Below are 16,034 nucleotides of genomic sequence, written 5' to 3'. Positions count from 1 at the left end.
GGAAGAAAATTAACGCTATTTTTATTTTACCCAATGTTGAATTTCCACGATCTTGGGTCTAGGATAGAATCTTTGAATCTCTGACGATACAAAACCAAGAATCTCAACAAAATCTACTTTGCACAATGGAAAATATAAAGCAGTAAATCACACATGCACAAGTATAGACAACTTTTTACAAAATATTGTACAAATATGTACAACCCAATCTTCGTTAGATTAAACCAATATGAATAATACAACATTCTATGGAATACAAGATACAATGACAATCTTGCTACAACCTCTATGTCGTATCTTGTCCTTCTGGTCCTTTGCTTCCATTCTACTCTCTCGCTGCCCCTTAGTCCATCAAAGGACAACACATAGAGACTCCATGAGGGTTGCCACCTATCACTGCTGCAAGTCACTTCTGCTACAATGAACATGGGTTGATCCAATCTACTCTTCTAGGCTAGCCAATGACTGAAGCTTCAATCTTCCTTCTAGTAACCTCTTTCATCCATCAAAGAGCTACACATAGGCTCAACAACTTCATTGGTCAAACTCTCTTTATCACTGCTAGTCACAAGCTACTTTGGGTAGCCAACACGTTGCCCTCCACCAGTCCAATGGCTCCCAACTCTTCATTGCAAGATTTGCTCCTAGTTGAGATCTCCAACTGCCCAAGTTGACCTCAACACACTATTATCACTCAGATTTTCCCAGAAGTTGTAAGAAGGGGAAAGGGGTCCGAGGTAACCACAAACCAATCTTTTAGATACAGAATCTAGCCAATCTGTATCCAGAGAGGGCTCTCTCTTTAAGTTTTAGCTTTGTTTTATAAGGTTTTAGGCTAGTTATTAGAGCTTGGGGTTTTGTTTGAATTTGTTGGTGAAGTTCAATAGCAAAGGGGTAGAACTGAATAGTTTAGTCCATTGGGCTAATGGAGTCAGGGAAAATGGCTCAACTGGATTTGGTTTCTCAATAAAGGATGGTTTCACAGGGCAAGATAGTTGAACAGGGAGCAAATAGAGACTTAAAAAGATGGGATGGGCTTAAAGGGTTAAAGGGCAACTAAGAATCCTTCAACATACTTTAAGAGAGCAGAACATGACTAACCATCAATAAAGAGCAATTAAGAATTCTTTACTAAATGATTAAGATGAATAAACTAGAAAACAAGAGCAATTAAGAATTCACTGTTTATACTAGTTCAGAAGAAAACATTGAGAACAAAAATGATTGAAGACAGATTGCACTGAAGCACTTTCTGAATTATTCTTTTTCATTTAATGTTAAGATATGAAACATAGTGAATATAATAAACCTAAAAACATTAACACATGAGATATAAGATACTTATTTGCTTGATGTCCAACACATGAATCCTGAGAAAAGTCCTTTACATCAATCCTTCATCCAGCCAGCCATGAAAAATTTGTCCAACAACACTTTTTATTCCAAAATATCAGTTTTACATCAATGTCAAAGAATCCACGCCCAATACTCCGAATGGGGGGTATTTATACAAAAATTTTACAATGAAATATCTCCTAACAAAGTAGAGATATAAACTGAGATGACTAATCATATTTTTCAAGAAAATAGGGCCAGAAGACCTCATAAATGACAGATAAGGCAACCGAATGGTTTGTTGTCCCTATTCTTGAGAATGTGCTGGAGTTAGGCCCTATGATTTGGCCTCCTACTGTCCTTGGTGTAATCATGTGCTGGCTACTTTGTTTTGATCTTTCTGCTGATACACTTTACCTGCATCTGATACTATTTACTTGTTGATCTCTTTTCATCCTCTTCACCCTCATTGACTAGAGTAAAAACAAAAATTTACCTTTTACCACAAATAAATTACAAAATTTCAAGCATTTATTCCCACCATTTTGGTTGTGGTATTCTAGTTTTCTGAAGCTTTCTGAGGGTTTCATCTATTTCAATATACCTGAAGAATGTGGGCTGAATTGGGAACAAGTGTTTCAGCTCATGCTCAACATAAAATAAGTTCTCTAGGCTGTCATAGAGAACTCGGCCAGTAGGGAGTGCTTTTATTCCTGATGCACTTGTCGATGAACTTGCTTGATTGCCTACATATTTATTCAATTTATCTACATAATCTCTATGCTTCATTAATCTATCATTAATCACTAAAGGACTTGGTAGCCCTTTATTCTGCAAAATAGCGAACTTCTCCATGAAGGCATTAATCTCCACCTGCATGTCATGACATCTTCTTTCTAAATTCTGCATCAAAGTTTTCTTAGTTAATACCCTTTTGATTTCCAAAATGGTTTCTGTTCTATCTGTGATGCCCAGTTCTTCCAGCTGTTCTCTATTCCTGGTATTCAAAAAATGTATGAGCCTGTTGGCTTCCTCAGGCATTTGTCCTAACTGTGCCTTTGTCCTTTGAATTTCTTCCAGGGCTGTCTTCACTAGATCAATCTGCTCAAAAATTACTTGGATGGATGGCCAAACATCATTTATGGATTGAGTGATGTTGGCCCAAAGAATTTTCTTGATCTCTGCCAGAGGCTTTTCAAAAGTGAGATCTTTTTCTAATGTTTTCACTTTATTCTCCAATGTTTTAATCTCTCTTGTTTTTTCTGCAACATTTATCTTTGAGAGATCATAGCTTCGTTCCAGTTTTGCAAACTGTTCTTTTAACCTGTTTAGCTCTGAAACTTGTAGTCTCATGTCCTCCATTGATTTTATTAATTCTTCTGTGTTCAAATTGGCACTGTTGCCCTGTGTTGTCCCTGTTGTTGCTGCTGTTCCTGTCCCTGTGACCACCTCTGCTGAGACTGGTGGAATATTTGGTGCTAATGCTATCCCAAGTGTAGAGGGTACTGCTGTTGAGACTACTGGTATTACATCAGGAGGCTGGGAGGTCGACTCTCCCTGCTTGTCCTTCAGTGCCTTTTCTAGTTCCTGTTCAGTCTCATTCAATCTCTCATTAAGCTTTAAAAGTAAATCCATCAATTCTTCTTCAGATTTTTGCTTTACAATCTCTGTAGTCTGTGGATGCCTTGAAGGAGGCAGCAATATCTTCATCTTTCTTTTTGATCAATGCCTCTACACCCTTTACATCTTTGGGATCATGTCCCAATCCAATAATAATTTCTTCTAAAGACTTTATTCTGTTGTCTTTAGCCTGGGAGGAGGCTTTCTCCAAGTGTAGCTAGGCCGTAGTGTTATCCAAGGAATTTTGTAATCGATGGGCCATCATTGCCTTACTAGTCAAGGTTGAATAGACCATTTCTCCAGTTTGTTTGTGCAATTCAATCTGGTCCATAGGATGAATATCCTTTGCCATGACCTCCAAATTTGTTCTGATATAATCTGCTGCTGACTTAGGTTGTTGCACTTTAGGCTTAAAGTAGCTCATTATCATTTTTCCCTCTTTAATGTCATAGGCTGACATTAATCTCTGTTGATTTGTGGGGGCCATTTTCAAATATTGATTATAAATTTGGAGTCTCAATGGATCATTCCTGGCTTTGATTTCTGTAAATGATTTCTTAATATCTATGGCATCTTTCATTGGTGGTCTGAAAGATGATACTTCTGCACTTTGCTGTCATTCTAGCTCTTGTCTTTGTGAGCTAGTGGATGTTCCTCCCTCTGGAATAGTGTGCTGACTAGCTACTCCTTCTCTCCTTTGACTATCTGTAGTCTCTTCCACAAATTCCTCCTCTGAAAGGGGATTTAACCTTTTCCTTTTTGTTCCACGCTGCTCTGAGGGTCCACTGGCAGGGGTAGCTACTTCCCTGTCTCTTTGGAGGTTTCAGGTTGCTGAGACATTGTAGACTGTTGTGTGACCTGAACACTGGTTTCTAGTTCTTTACCTTTTGATGACCCTGTGGCTGGTGTGCTGATTTCTTGTGAAGTTTGCTGAGAGGTTCCAGCAACAGATGCACCAATCCCTGATCTTTGTACTTGCCCAAAAGAATCCAGGTCAAGGGTTTTCTCAAAATATTTCATAACATTCTCAATATTGGCCTGCTCACTCTCATTTTCTACTAAGGTCCCTTCTATCCATTCATCCATATTTGCAAACTGTTCAATCTCTGGGATCCTATGGTGAATGTATGGAGACAACCTGTTCTTCATTCTTCTATCACATATAAAGTTGTTAGGGTCATATGGTACCCACCCAAAACTCTTTTGTAATTTAAGATGATCTTCTAAAATTATTTCAGCTTCTTTCCATGCATCCCTAGTGTTGCAGACAAAAGGGCCTAGCTGATTCTTAATTCTAAGCTGAGATTTCTTCTTGGCATTACAAAAATGAACTAAATCTACATTTATCATTTGCCTGAAATATTCCAATGCAAAGAGTCTCATTGGAACATACTTTGGTAGCTTAAAGGGGCAGAGCTCACACCCATAGATCCTGATTTCTGTATGGTTCTTGTATAGGTACCAATCACCTATCCTGTATTGCTTGGAGAGCTGGAGGATTTTCTTCATATCACCATTGATCCTAGGAGGGGAAACTCTTGTTAACAAAGTGGTTGTTGGATGGACAAATAGGTCTATGAACTCATTGTAGGTGTAAGGGGTCTCAAGGGACTTATGGAAAATGGGACTCCAAAATATGATAGACCTGGGATTTCCTTTGGTGTCAAGTTTCCTAACAGGGAAAGGGAAGTTCTCTAACTGATAATACAACATAAGATGATAGATGAAAGTGGTATACTTGAAGACTCCTTCATCGTCCAGTCTTAGGAATTGATCATGAATTTTATTGGCAATGTAGGAAGCATAGTCATACTTAACAATAGGTGGCTATCCAGGAGTAAAAATTGACAATAACACTAGGGTTACTTCATCAATGTATTCACTAGTGTTGAATCCCATCACTAAAGATATCATGTCTACTATAAGTCTGCCCATTTCTGTAAAACAGCTCTGTACATAAGGAGGGGGGCTTTTGGGCTGATGTTTTTCTAACATGAAGGTCTGGCAGATGCGAATGAGTTCTGAGTGGGGTATTTCAGTGGATTTCTCAAGTAAATATCCCATAGAAAGGGGAGTTAGGGCTTGACTAGGGGAAAATTGTAACATTTCATTTATGGATGCAGCTGTGATGGGGAATAGAACCGTTTGACTTGGGGACATAACAGCTCTTAGGTTTGGATCATAATCCTAGCATTGATGAATTATATCAGGGAACACATGGACTGAAGGAAGAAAATACCTGGGAAGGTTGGATTCCCACAGTCCCAGGATATCTGAGCCATTTAGGTAGTTGTCTCTGGCTTGGCAAAATACCTTGAGATGATTCTGGTTAGTGGATAGGTCATTTATTTGAAAGTCTTTATCTGCAAGAGGCAGATAGTCTAGGTCCTTATGAGGGGCATTGAGAGGTGCGACGTTCAAAACAACAGGGGTTTCCATTCCTGGTTCTTGTGGATTCAGAAATGGAATTTGAGTTTTCTATGAGAAAATAGGTCAAACAGCAGGTTTGGGAACCTATATAGTGAACAAAGTTTGGATTTGTACTGAATTTAGCTGTTTCTTGTGGAATTTTCAACGTAAAACCAAAACTTGCAGGGTTTCAGTGGAAATTGGATAAATACCTGTAATGGGGAAGTGAACAGTGCAATGGCGGGTTGAATGATAGGTTCCGGAGTGCGTTGCTGCAAATTTTCTAACCAGGTGGTAGTTGGAAAGCTTTAGCAGTTGACTGGGACGTTGCTTTGCATGGGAACACAATTTGTCGTATAAAACATTGAAAATGACATTTCATTAGTTTTATTCGCAAAATCTAGGTTGGCAGGGGTTTTGGTTATCAGGTGAATGACGTAAGTATGACGGGACAGTTTGTTGTATGCAGAGGGCGGTAAGCGGTATGGTGTCGCACTGCTTTTGGGATCGGGCGGTATTTAGTCGGGAGCCAGCGATCCCGTTGATTGAATGATGCGTGGCGGAGGTACGGGATGAAAACCGCCTGGTGATCGCGCGTTAACGCGCGGTCACCAGGGGGGTCGCGAAATCAATAACAACCGTCGGATGTGGAGGACTTGATCGAATGGTGGACGGGGGTTGTGATGCGATGGAGTTTAACTGCGGCGGGCCCGACATAATTAGGAGTTAATTAATCATATCGGGGGGATTGCAAATGGATAGGGAGGTTATTAATTAACCAAGAGGGTTAATTAATCCCGTTTAATAAAGTGGAAGGTCAAGGTTCTTAATGGGTTACTGATTAACTCATTAATCCTATTTTAGCACAGATTATGGTTATATTTAATCGGGGCGGGATATATAGTAATGTGGGGGTTTTTTAATATATTTAAATAATACGGTAAAAGGGTAATATTGTGCGGGAGTTATATATTTAAGTCAGAAATTAATATGAAATAATGTGATAAAAAGCGCTAAGTAAAACATTAGAGTTTACATTTGACTTAGGCTTAAGTGAAAAAGGGTTTTATGTAATATTGTGTATTTTTCCCAAGTAAAATAGGATTTTACTTTACGAAAAGACTTATGAAAATGAATGAATGACGGTTTTAAGTACTTAGGCTTTTGAAATTATTGGGCCGAGGGTCCAATCCCTCCAGAAGTCAGAAAAATGCTCTGAGCCCCTCCAATTTAGCAAATACCTTAGTCCTTAGGGGAAATTAATAAATAATTAGGGAAAATGAGAAGGGGAGTTAATCATTGTGACTATGCTTTGCTTGTGATGTCGTCAATGTAGTGTATGCCTTTGCCTTATGATAAAAAATGAAAGATTGACTCATTTAGAGACATTAATCATCGCATATAATTCTGCAACATCATCTACCTACCCTACCTACTTAAACCTAGCATTTTTTCTTCTTTATTTGGGTGCACTTAGACTGGCAAACCCTTATCAAAGCTTCCTTTCCTTTTACATGGCAAACCTACCTAAGTCTACACTTATCACATCCAAGGGCTCAGATTAGACTGTTGAGCTCCTTTTATTTACTCTACCTATCTACTTATCTGCCAAGATTACACTGTTTGGTTAGATATTTATTCTCTATTTCTATAGCATGAAATTGAAAATGAATTAGCCAAGTTTGAACAGTTTGACTATTCATGAATCGTGGCATAAGTAACAAACTACACACAATTTGCAAAATGAAAAAGCAGTGGCATTTAGACCTGCACACTTTCCTGGTCTTTTTTGTTTGGGGTTCATTTTATTTTATTTTTTGACCATCTTTATTCTTTTTACCCTTTGATTTTTCTTTTAGGGTATACCCTCTATACATTTTTTAAATTTTTTGATTTTTTGAAAATATGGAAAACCTATACAACAACAAAAGGTATGAACATATTACAGAGCTCATCAAGTCAATCATGACATATGACACCTATTGGTATAGGGGCATAACGCACACGACTCCCACATGCTGCAACTAATTCTAATCCAAAACTGGTCACGTATGACCCAACACAAGATAAACTTTGGCTCCAAGTCTGATATATCCCTATTGTTCTTGACTGTACCTGGTTAGGGCAATTGACACGCTGCAACAACCCTCTCAAATACCCACACAGTCCCTTAATTTGTTGCGGCCTTCCCTTGGAAGGCTCCTCTCCTCCTACGTTGTTGTTCTGGGCATAAACCAACCTTCAAACAACCCTGCGCAACTCTTTTATAGGTTGGAAGGCCTGCGACCTACCCACAACAACTTTTTGAGTGCTAAGACTGCCTTTTCCAAGGTTTGTCCACCCTTAAACTCTTCCAGAATTGGCCCAGAACTCATCCTCTCTCACTCGACCCTCCTGCACAACAAACTAGGATACCAAGCAACATAGAGAAATGCCCTAACAACCCTCTCTTCCTCGCTAGTCTCCCTCCTTATGCCTGTAGCCAAGAGAGAATTCTTTTTCTCCTCCAACTAGCTCCTTCTTTTGCTTGTGTTGCATGGATGGATGCTCCAAATGAGCCTAACTCACCTTGTATTTATACCAAATACAAGGGCTTCCACAAAACATCATTCTAGGGCTAGACAACCTATCACTAGGCTTATTAACATCAAGCCAACCTTGACCTTGTGCCACCATGCCCACACGTAACTTTCAAAAATTCATAACTCCATTTCTACAACTCGGAATCGGATGATTTTTGATGCGTCAGATTCATCTCGACGAGTACTATCATCCTCATCCATCACATGTCGAACTGTTTCCATGGTTTTGGGAAAATCATGATGGGTGCAAAATCCCAACCTTGGGTTCCAAGCCCATAAGTGACTCTCATGGCGCTTCATCCTCCAAAACCTGAACCCTAGGCTTGGAGTACCTCCCAAGTTATTCAAAAATCAACACTCCCTCTTAGCGAGGGTGGTACTTCCAAGACTAGAAAGTAACTCATCATCATCATCACTACTCGCAGCACTCGACCAACTCTTGGTGCTCACCACTACAGCAATCCCTGTAGCATGAACTACGCCTCTCTCAGAAGTGTTGTTGTCACTGGAAGCATCCTGCGCCTTCTCTTGTATCGCTTTCCAATCCCTCCATGATTCCTTCTTGGCAGATGTGGAAGCACCCTTGCTCCCCACTGACCACGTGCTCTTCTTGGGTTGCAAAGTCTCCCTCTAAACCTGCAAACTCTCGCTAGAACTTGACTCCCTCTGAGCCTCTAGAACTTGGACCTTCTTCTTTGGAACCTGTACCTGCCCCTCTGAAGCCTGCACTTGCAACTGCTTCTCTAGAACTTGCACCTGGTCCACCTGCTTCTTCTTCCCATGATCCATAGGCTTTCCCATCAGCCTATATAGACCATGCTCTCTAACTCCAAGCACAATACCTACAGAGCTAGAGCCTCTAGGCCTAAGTCTTGCCTTCCCATCTTGGAATAAGACCTCAAACCCCTTCTTCTCGATCATCGAGACAAATATCACGCTATATCTAAGTCCTGGTACAAACAGTACATCCTGGACCCGCATCACTCGTCTTGTCTCCATCCTAAATGGCACAACTCTCAATCCTCGGATCTCCTTCTAACTCTTGTCACCCAACACCATGTGCAACTTCGAGTCCCACTCAGCTAGAGTCTCGAAAACCTCCTGTGACCTTGTCATATGTTTCGACGCACCACTGTCCATGTACCATCCATCCTCATCGATGGTACCCTGCGAGAAATGAGAGATCATAGCAAAGTCCTCCTCCTCCAACCTCCTGGTGAGAGCATCTATCTTAGCAGAAGTGATAACACTGGCGACCTGCTTCCCTTTCTTCTTCTCGTCATCTTCCTTTTTCTTCATTGGACATCTCAACGAGAAATGACCCATCTCGCCACAGTTGAAACACTTGACTTTACTTAGGTCCTTCTTCTTGCCCTTCATTCATGTTGCAAGTGCCATGTCATCATCTAAATCCCTCTTCCTTGGATGAAGATCCTCGTCTCGCAACTCCTCCTAAATGAAGTCATCCCATAGCCTATTCTAGCCTGGCAACTTCTCTCTCGCAACGATCCCCTTGATGAAGGGCTTCCATTCCTCAGTGAACTTATTCAAAGAAATCCTTACCATATTAGAATCTAAAATAGTCACACTGACAACAACAAGCTCATCTTTGACCTGAGACAATCTCGTCAGATATGAAGTCACTCCTTCACCCTATATCATCTTGGTGGACTTCAACTTATCCTCCAATACCAATACCCGATTCTCGTTCTTATTTTGGAACAAATTCTGAAGAGCCATCCACATCTCATATGTAGTGTTCTTCCTAGACAAACGAAGTATTTGGGGATCCTTCACACCATCAAGGATGATCAATCTCGCCCTCGTATCCAAATCCTCGTACACTTCTAGCTCCTTTGGGTTAGTTGGCTTCTTGATGGCTTTCTCGGTGAACTCCCAAATCCTATTGACCTGCAAGACCAACTTGATCCTTTCCTTCCATGGACTATAGTTGGACAATCCCTCCAACCTGTCCTCATACCGGAGACCAGCCTGCAACTTTGACATTGTCACCTACAATGTGACCAACTCCCTCTTAAGTTGTACTTCATTGTGTACTTCCAAAGTAGCTCAAACACGCTATACCATGTTGAATTACCACGATCTTGGGTCTAGAATAGAATCTTAGAATCTCTGACACTACCAAACTGATGCTACAAACCAAGAATCTCAACAAAATCTACTTTGCACAGCGGAAAATACAAAGCAGTAAATCACACATGCACAAGTATAGACAACTTCTTACAAAATATTGTACAAATATGTACAACCTAATCTTTGTTATATTAAACCAATTTGAATAATACAATAGTCTATGGAATACAAGATACAATGACAAATCTTGTTGCAGCTTCTATGTCATATCTTGTCTTGTTGGTTCTTTGATTTTGTTTTGCTCTCTAGCTGCCCCTTAGTCCATCAAAGACAACACATAGAGACTCCAGGAGGGCTGCCACCTATCACTGCTGCAAGTTTCTTATGCTACAATGAACACAGGTTGATCCAATCTTCTTTTCTAGGCTGGCAAATACCTGAGCTCCAATCAGCGTTCTAGTAGCCTCTTTCGTCCATCAAAGAGCTACACATAGGCTCGACAAATTTACCCAAACTTCAGTGGTCAAACTCTCTTTATGACTGCTAGTCATGGGCTACTTTGGGTAGCCAACACGCTGCCCTTCGCCAATCCAATGGCTCCCAACTCTTCACTGCAAGATCTGCTCCTAGTTGAGGTCTCCAACTGCCCAAGTCAACCTCAACACACAGCTCCCATAGGATGCAACTAATTTTGATCCAAAACTGGTCAATACTATGACCCAACACAAGACAAACTTTGGCTCCAAGTCTGATATATCATTGTTTTTCTTGACTGGGTGCCCCTCTCAAATAAGTAACTAAAAGGCGTTGGTCGAGAGTTCGGCAGGCTCACCCTTTCTTTTCTTTCATAATCAATCGTTGCGTAATATCGTATACAAAGATATATCTATATCATTATATATGTCATTATGCTTGCCTTATGACTTGACACTTCATATTTCACTCACGTCAAGAAAGATCGACCTGCCAAACCAAACCAAAGTAAGAGGGGAAGATAAGGAAGGTACACACATGGGTAACGAAGAGCTTGAACCAGCTGTTGAAACTAACAAGAGTTTAGCCTCCCGCCATGCTCCAAAGCGTCAAGATCATCCTTGTATTGTACCTGAATGTATCCAAAGAATGCAATGTATATGTACAACACACACTAAATATACCAAGTCAACAATTGAAACAATATTACCAAATGGTAGATAAAGTTGGCCCTCAGCTGTGAGGTGCTCTCCCTGCAATAGTAGTGCTGGTAATCCTCCTTGGAAAGGGATGAAAAGGGATGAAAGGAGGGTCTGAACTGCTTGCCTTACCCTTCTTCACCCCGAGGAAATATAAGATCGAGGTAATATAAGAAAAAGTTGATAACGCTTAAAAGACGCCTACCTTTCCTTCTAGCGCTTTCAGTACTAAGGGCAAGGACGAGGTTACACTAGGTATGACTAGGTTATACCAGGTCAATCGTTCATCTTTATAATTACTTGGTGCTAGTGTGACAAGTTGGTGTGACAAGAAGGACAAGGACGAGGCCAAGGGAAAAGGAGTTGCCTGAATATATAAATTACACCTTACCTTTTCGATTGACTATAGAAGGGCAAGGCGCTCAAGCGCAACACCATCTATAATGACGCCTTATTTAGTTAAGTAATCATAAATCATTCGTGAGATAGCTCTGCCTAGCTCACGCACGATTGAGGGGGCAAGGAAATGCGGTTGAAACTCGGGCAGTGTAGCACTTATATCCTATTAGGCGAGTCTTTTTCAAAGCTTTCCATTTCCCCTTCACAAGTTGGCTAGCTCTCTTGATATGGGGTAAAGCCAAGGGTAAAGCTTGAGATGGTTGGTGAACTGAATAGCTCTTACCGGTACCGGAACGATCAATATCAATATCATAGTCGTCGTCCCACATAACTCGAGCTCAATGGAGCAATCCTATAACCTTAACGTAGCAGGGGTAAAGCTTACTGGATGGATTTCTTCTTATTGTTCCTACGGAGGCTGAGCTAAGTACGAGATCGAGGTTTCTTACTGTTCCTCCGGAGGCCGAAAGGGTTTAAGCTCTTCCCAGGCAGGGTTCGTACAGCAGAAGATAAGAGAAAGAAGGCGGAATAGGTATTGTCATTGGCAGTGGTCAGCCACTTCGTCTTCTCTTGCTTGTTAGTCTCAGTCGTTTCATTACGATAGTGACCGGTATCCCGGCAGGCAGAGTTCCCCCGCTTCAGAGAGTTCTTTTGATCCTGAGCATAACCAGTACCATGACAATATTTCCGTCCTCCTTTCACGAGCACCTGCTGGCTTTGTACCTGCACCAGGCTTTGCTGCACCAGGCTTTATTTCCATCCTTTTACGAAGCCCTTGGCGATCGATATCAATATGTTCCAGATCGTGAGCGATACCCAGTAGTAGATCCAGTAGCAGCCGTTGCAGCACCCGTTTCATGGTCCCTAGTAAACGGAGAAAGATGGAGAGGTCGTCTAAGCGATTGAACCAAGAGCAAAGAGAGGAAGTTCGAAAGCAAGCAGCTAACCGTATGGGAGGTTAGTTGGTAAACAACCAATAAACACATGTATCTATAAAGCCAATGACCCCGAAAAGACACTAAGCCTTCCAGCTCGCTTCTATTTCTCCGCTAGGTCTATTACTGTACAGGAGAACGCAATTACGAACGGTAGACGGTCCTGCTTGTAATATTTTACTAGGCTCTTGAATTGGACCAGCTGTGACGACGCCGGTAGAACCAAATCGCCTGGGTATGGTAGCGTGGGAAGGAGTAGGACATAGGGTATCACCGTAAGGGCCAGCCACCAGGATCTGGGGTGCTTTCCTAGGCAAACATCGGTCCCAGGCACCGGTCCCCGGCTCCATACTGGCAAAGGCTACACCCGGTTCAGGCTCTAGCCCAACTACAGCCTTACTCACTTTTTATTTCCTTGCCCTCAGAAGCGCAAGCCCCTCCGGGACCTGTTCTCCTCGGTTGGGATTAGGGCAATTGACACATTGCAACAACCCTCTCAAATACCCACACATTCCCTTAATTTGTTGCAGCCTTCCCTTGGAAGGCTCTTCTCCTCCTACGTTGTTGTTCTGGGAATAAACTAGCCTCTAAACAACCCTACGCAACTCTGTTATAGATTGGTAAGGCCTGCGACCTACCCACAACAACTTTCTAAGTGCTATGACTTCCTTTTTCAAGGTCTGTCCACCCTTAAACTCTTCCAGAATTGGCCCAGAACTTGTCCTCTCTCACTCGACCCTCCTGAACAACAAACTAGGATACCGAACAACCTAGAGAAATGCCCTAACAACCCTCTCTTCCTCGCTAGTCTCCCTCCTTATGCTTGTAGCAAAGACAAAATTCTTTTTCTCCTTTAACGAGCTCCTTCTTTCGCTTGTGTTGCATGGATGGATGCTCCAAATGAGCCTAACTCACCTTGTATTTATACAAAATACAAGGGCTTCCACAAAACGTCATTCTAGGGAGTAGACAACCTGTCAAAAGGTTTATTAACATCAAGCCGTCCTTGACCTTGTGCGACCATGCCGACACATAGCTTTCAAAACTTCATAACTCCATTGCTACAACTCAAAATCAGATGATTTTCGATGCGTCAGATTCGTCTTGACGAGTACTATCATCCTCCTCCATCACATGTCAAAATGCGTCCATGGTTTTGGCCCAAATCATGATGGGTGTAAAGCCCCAACCTAGGGTTCCAAGCCCACAAGTGGCTCTTTTGGTGCTTCACCCTCCAAACCCTGAACCCTAGGGTTTGGTGTACCTCCCAAGCTACTAAAAAATAAACACCCAAGCCATTTGAATTCCTCAGCAAATCCTTTATGGCAAACCCCATATCTTCATGTGAAATTTAGAGTCATGACAAACTGAAGATGTGAAAGTACATGATGCAAGACTCGCCTCATTATCATTCCTTTCATGTCGCATAAATTGTTGTGACATTAAAAGTTGGATTATTCCTCTTTTTGACAGTAGGGTTGTTGTTGAGACTCACTAAAATAACATGTTGCAAACTTGGTTATTCTAATATCGATGTGGCAATCCTAGCTAGAAAAAATAGTGGAGGATGGAAAGAAATATTTGATTACTATCTGGCATCTTTGGTTGCTTCCTTAAGGATCACTTGGTTAGCGACTTTAAACTAGTTATCTGCATTTTTCTGGACCTCACTCCCTCATTTCACAGATAATTCCCTGCACTCAAACAACTACACGACTACATGTCATATGATCATCTAGTTTTGACTTTGTAGAAAATTGGCTAAAAAGAACACATAATGATGCAACAAGGAATTCTGGATAGAGAGCATTGTATCAAGCTTCTTTTTATTTCCTTTGAGATTGCAAGAATTGTTAAATTGAAATTGTTTTTCATGCAGCTGAAACATTGCAATGAACAATATGCCAAAAAGTGCTTGTAGGAAAATAAACCATCTTACAAATTCACTAGTTTACAGATTTTTATTATAGAATGGAAGTTGAACAATATTGAGCAATTCATAGCATTCAACACAAACATATCCTACTAAGTTACACAACTTTTTGCATAAATTGTCATGAAACACGGGGGGCATAGTGCCAATACTTCCACGGAAATTTGCAACTCTATACATGGAAGGAAGAAAAGTTGTACACATCACACATGTAAAAAAATTGTTGTTTTGATCATATTTGTGAGATTGCTGAAATTTCCGTGTTCAAGAGTTAAATGTAAAACAAAAATTTCACCTCTATCATAGATGTTTTTTAGATCTCAACCCTGTTACCACTCAATCTAGCAGGGGTCCTAGGAGGGGTGCCTAAGGGACAACTACTAGACCGAATGACAACAATGGGACAAAGACCTACTATCTCATGAGTTAGTGTCCCCTACTCTTTACGGACTTTCACTGATGGGAGGAGTCCCTGTATAAGGGAAATAACTTGAATAATAGGATCAATGACAAGGTATGATCTGATTTCCAAGGCCCATTAAAAGGAGAGGCTCAAACAATGGCTCAATGCTTCAAGAGAAGCTAATGGCTCTCCAAGAAAGGCTTATGAGGAAACCTAGACCTAGGAGGAAAGGTTATTCACTTACAATGGATACTTCTAAACCTAAAGCTTCCTAAAGAGGTAAGACCTCTCTAAGGGCTTTGTAAGATGATTACCATACAAGGTTTTATCACCAATAGAGAGACCTAGGAAAATCCAAGCAAGGCCTAGGGCTTGCAATGATTGCAAGAGGATGATCTTCAATATGATTACTAGGTCAAGCAAGGAGAAAGGGGAAGGTCGAAATGATTAACTTCCTTTGAGTTTTCAAGTGCAAGTGACCTTCAACGCTACCACTAACCAAAGAAGTTCAAGAATAAATCAATTGGAGCTAGGGCTTGAGATTTCTCTCAAGCAAGCCACGGGAATTGTCTCAAATTTGGAGGGTTATTAGAAGACACAATAGCGTAGTAGCCTACCAACTCACTCTCAAAAATACCCCTCCTAAGGCAATTCACACTAGGCCCTAGCTAACCTTCTAGGGTTAGGGCAGAAATTTCCAATTGATGAAAAGAAAATGGTTTAAGGTTGATCACCTAGGATTGGGAGAAATGGAGTCAAGCTTTCTTTTGATTTAAGAACTTTGCTCTATCAAGGAGATCTATGAAGCTTTCGTTAGCCCTAGAGAGGCCACAACTCGGCTACAATAGATATTTCTACTTATCTTAGCAAAGATTGATGGAGATTCAAGGGTGCAACGTGGAAAACGAGCCTCTAAGAACATTCATTCACAATATCTATGAGTAATGCATGCAATACTTCAATAATCCCAATGTCTTCATGAATTTGCATTAAATTAGGGCATATACAAGATCATGACATGATATTCCATACATTAGACATGTAACAATGTAAAGATATAACATCAAATGGCACTTACAAGATAATGTGAACATATCCATCCATCAAATTTGCAAATAGAAGCTACAAGACAAGATAATGAAATTTCCACAC

Source organism: Pinus tabuliformis, chromosome 1_1, assembly GCF_031772625.1.
Source record: "Pinus tabuliformis cultivar Carrire ecotype Pingquan chromosome 1_1, CPIR1, whole genome shotgun sequence".
Lineage (NCBI taxonomy): Eukaryota > Viridiplantae > Streptophyta > Pinopsida > Pinales > Pinaceae > Pinus > Pinus tabuliformis.
The sequence above is the reverse complement of the archived record's forward strand: the minus strand, read 5'-3'. Positions refer to the sequence as shown.